This window comes from Silene latifolia, chromosome 8, assembly GCF_048544455.1.
Source record: "Silene latifolia isolate original U9 population chromosome 8, ASM4854445v1, whole genome shotgun sequence".
NCBI lineage: Eukaryota > Viridiplantae > Streptophyta > Magnoliopsida > Caryophyllales > Caryophyllaceae > Silene > Silene latifolia.
This window is the reverse complement of record NC_133533.1, coordinates 57,999,722-58,004,388: the sequence shown is the minus strand read 5'-3', so window position 1 is coordinate 58,004,388 and position 4,667 is coordinate 57,999,722. Positions and strand designations below refer to the sequence as shown.

Genomic DNA, 4,667 nt, shown 5'->3' with positions numbered 1-4,667 from the left:
ACTCAGCCACGGGTTCTAAAATCTCCAATTTGACTAATGAAGAACGACAAAAGAAACGTGTAGAGGTAATGTCACAATCCATCAAATGCATGAAACGAATACGGTGAAGGTTAATGAAGACCTCGCGATATTCTTGTACAGGATTGATGTGATCATAATTAGAGCATATTTAGTCCCCGAATTAGCCTTGTTCCCATGCTTTTTAGTGCATATTTGGGTCATTTATTGTTTTTAGTTCTTTGTTTTGCATATTCTTTGAGGTTTTGTGTCCTTGGTAGGAAAGGAGTGCAAACCTTGCATTTTCATGGCAAAATGAGGCTAAATTGATTGAATTCAATGACCAAGCATCAAAGAGAGACAAGATTAGAAGGCCTTTGTACATTCTATAGTAGATGGGCAATGATTAGAAAAGATCCTTGCATCCCCGAGGAAATCCTCAAGGATTTTATGAAGAAAAAGAAAGAAAAGAAGAAGGAATGAAACTGTTTGACAATCCGTGCGGATTGCCCTGAAGACGCCCGTCCATCACCCACAATCCGAGCGTCTTCCTCAGCTGGACGCTCGGGCAAAACCACCCAAAGACGCTCGTCTTACCCCTCTGTACGCCCGTCCAGAAGCTCCCAAATCCGTCCGTCCCGTGTCAAAAACGCCCGGATTCCCAGACAGTAATTTCGTCTTCTACAAGCTTCAAGGAAGGATGCACATCTTTTTCTAAGACCGGCGAAAAAGAGACCGGAGTCTCCCTAGAGACCGGCGATTCCTCAAGGACTTAATCGTCATTTAAGCCCTTAGTAAACCCTAATTTATGTACCTAATCCCCACTATAAATACCCCATTAGTCTAATTAGAAGAGCATGTTCTTCTTAGCAATCTTTAGTGTAGTTAATATCAATCAAATCTCTCTTTAATCTTGTAATCAACATTTAATCAAGTTTTAATACAAGTTTTATTTCCTTAATCTCTCTCTTGTTCATCCTTTATTTTGGGTAATTGAAGATTATTTGGGTTATTATTGGGAGATTGACAACCTTTCAATCAAGCATCAAGTACTTCTTTTATTCTTTGCTTTATTATTGGAATCATTAGTAGGTATAATTCCCTTAAATCCCTTTTTAATTATTGTTAATCACTTTCATTTATTCATCATGTTTCACTTTGTTGGTATGATTGACAACCTTGCTAGCATGTTCAACATGATAATGAGTGAGTAGTTTCCTTAGCTAGGGTTAATGGGTAATTAGGGGAAACCAACATGGGGAATGATTCATGCTTAAATTAATATGCTTTTATAGTTTATTTGCTTGCTTGTTGTGATCTCAACTTATGCACATGTTATGTTTGATGAAATGTGAGCCTATGAATCCTTGCATTTTTTACCCATCACCTATCTTTTCAATGAGACTTGTAAGACATAAACCAACTCGAGTCTCATTAGACCATGCATATTGTTGAGTAGGGAAGATTAAGTCGACTTGTAGGTGTTGTACAATCTAATCGATTCGGCTCCGGGACCCAAACTTTCTTAGGATTGTAAGACATAAACCAACTCGATCCATCACAACAATAATTGCTTGCTTATAATGTTAGAATATATTTGTATGATCAATTCCCATGAATCCCCTATGACCCCATGATACCCTAGTGCTTTTTATCAATTGTTTACATCCCATTTAATTCATCTTGCTTGTTTACTTTCATTGCTATTCTACTTCAAACCCCAATTGTGACACCCTTAGACACCGCTAGTTGCAATAGAAATCTCATCTTAATTGCCGTCCCTTGGGATCCGACCTTTACTTGCCTCTTTACTAATTGTAGAGTTGTTTGTGAAGTTATAAATTGTGTTTTGGTCTAGGTGCTCCTAACGACAAGTACTGAAAACTAAACCCCACGAGGGATCACGACCAGAAATGGCGCCGTTGTCGGGGACGGTGTTAACTTGATTTAGATTTTCTTGTATTATTATTAGTTGTGTCTTTCTTTGGCTTGGGGAAGTAAAACTCCTCAAGGTTTGTTCTAATTATTTTCCAGTTGTTTGATATTTTGCATGTCTAGAAGATCACAAGGTAACTTGTTACCCTTTAATCACAAAATTGAAAGGACTTTGACAACCAATAGAAGACTTGCTAGGAGAACTTTGAGAGGTATTGGCGAGGTTGTAGATATTCAACCAAATACTATTGAGTTCATCAACCCTTTTGCAAGAGAAGGTGAGGAGAACCCAGCACAAAATCCAACACAAAATCAACCCACAATGCCTAAGTTTTCATCACATTCCGTACCCACCGAGGAGAACCTACCGAATGGTACTCCCACACCACAACATCTAACCGGAAATTTTATTGCCAAATCCACATTTATCCAATTTGTCGAAAGAAGCCAATTTGGGGGGATGCCTAGTGAAGACCCTCATTCCCATATGGAGACTTTTTGTGACTATTGTGATGCGATTTCTCAAACCGGTGTAACTCAAGACCAAATTCGATGGGGCTTATTTCCTTTTTCTCTAATTGGCACCGCGAAACAATGGTTGAAAGGCCTTGATAAGGCTACTCTCGGAATTGATTCTTGGAAGAAATTGGCTCTAGCTTTCTACAAAAAGTTCTATCCACCGGAAAAGACTAACATGCTAAGAGCTCAAATTACGGGCTTTAAGCAAAGAGATGAAGAATCCTTGTATGAAGCTTGGGAGCGATTCAAGGGAATTTGTCGCTCATGTCCTCATCATGGACTTAGCGAGTGGCTCTTGGTACAACAATTTTGGAACGGTCTTTATGAAGACTCAAGAAACATTCTCAACATGGGATCAAATGGAATGTTCACCAAAGTTGATGACAATCAAACTTGGAACAAAATTGAGGAAATGGCGGTCCATAACTCACAATATAGTAGACCTCGCAAGGCTACTAGAGGAGGAAAGCATGAAGTGGACTCCATTACTCAATTGGGTGCTCAACTTAGTGCTCACATTGATACCATTAATTTGAAGTTTTGAAAAAGCTATGGCTAGACTTGAAGAAGCCTCAAAATCACCAAAGCATTATGTTAATGCCATGACGGCATCTTCATCAATCCCAAGTGGGATATGTGAGAATTGTGGAACTTTGGGACATGACCAAAGTGAATGTAGGGCAACAAATGAACAAGTAAATGCTTTCCAAGCATACAAGAGTGGTACCCCTTATTCAAACTATTACAATGAAAACACCAAATTCCATCCAAATCTCTCATACAAAAGCCAAAATGTTCAAAACCCTCAACCAACATACACCCCACCTCCCATGAGAAACCAAAATAAAAGACCCTTTTACAACCAAAACCAAGGTTACCAAAATCAAACTCCATACAATCAAAAAAATGACCAAGTTTTTTATGTTCAAAAAGCGTTCCTCCAAATTCAAAAGAATCAAAAAAAGTTTTTCACTCAAATGCAAAAAGATAGTCAAGCAAAGGAAATCACCATTAACAACATCCTAGCTCACACCAAAATGTTGGAAACCCAATTGACTCAACTAGCATCTTCAAGCTCACAAAGACAAAAGGGGCAATTACCACCTCAAAGTAATCCCCCAAGACATGAAACGGTTAGTGCCATTCACTTGAGGAGTGGTACAAGGTATGAAGCACCGAAGAAGCAAGTTGAGGATGAAGTTGTGGACGCTAGTGACAAAGAAGAAATTGTGCAAAACTCCAAAGACGGAGAACCATCAAAAGAAGAAATTTCAAAGAAAAATGAAGACAAGGTCAAGGAGAAGGAGCCCATTGTGATTAGACTTCCTTTTCCAAGTCGTCAAGCCAAGCCCAAATTTGATGACAACCTTAGAAAATTTATGGAAATTGTGAAGAATTTGGATGTCTCAATTCCTTTCACGGAATGAATCAATCACGTGCCGGCCTATGCAAAATACATATAAGACATCCTCACAAAGAAGAAGTCGATCCGGAAGCTTGAGACCATCGCCTTCACTAAGGTGAGTAGTGCAATCCTTCAAGGGAGTTCACCTCCAAAACTTAAAGATCCGGGAAGCTTCTCAATACCGTGTACCATTGGCGACACCACGATCAACAAAGCCTTATGTGATCTAGGGGCTAGTGTGAGTGTTATGCCGTACTCGGTGAGTAAAAGGTTAGGGATGGGAGAGCTTGAAGGCACCAATATCACACTCAAAATGGCCGATAGATCGACGAAGACACCATTAGGGATATGGGAAGATGTTCCCGTAAGAGTTGGGAAATTTTTCATCCCGGTGGACTTTGTCATTGTTGACATGGAAGAAGATTCCAACATTCCAATCATTCTAGGGAGACCTTTCTTACACACCGCGGGTGCGGTGATTGATGTGAAGCATGGAGAGCTCACTCTAGAAGTGGGAGATGAGAGCATAACTTTCAATCTTGACAAGACCATGAGAGCTCCCCATTTGCATGAACCATGTTTTATGGTTGATCATTATAGCCGGAAGGATGATAGGAAGAAGTCGGAATTCCAATGGAAGAAGAAAATTGATGATGCTCCATTCAAAGAGCAAGTGAATTGTAACAAAGAGATCTTGAAAAGCTCACCAAAGCCAAGCAATGAAGAGGATGGCCTCATTGGCCAAGACAAGAAAGTGGGAGAGTTGTCTCTATCAACTCAAGAGATCTTTAGTGATCAAGTAGATGAAGTT

General features: G+C 39.6%; 1 non-coding gene across 1 annotated transcript; it reads right to left on the bottom strand.

Annotated features, from left to right (window-relative positions):
* Window positions 1–2,626: 2,626 nt before the first annotated feature.
* On the bottom strand, window positions 2,627–2,733 carry LOC141597740 (small nucleolar RNA R71). The gene has a single exon (XR_012522959.1). It is a non-coding gene; the product is annotated as a small nucleolar RNA R71 (small nucleolar RNA).
* Between the last annotated feature and the right edge of the window lie 1,934 nt (window positions 2,734–4,667).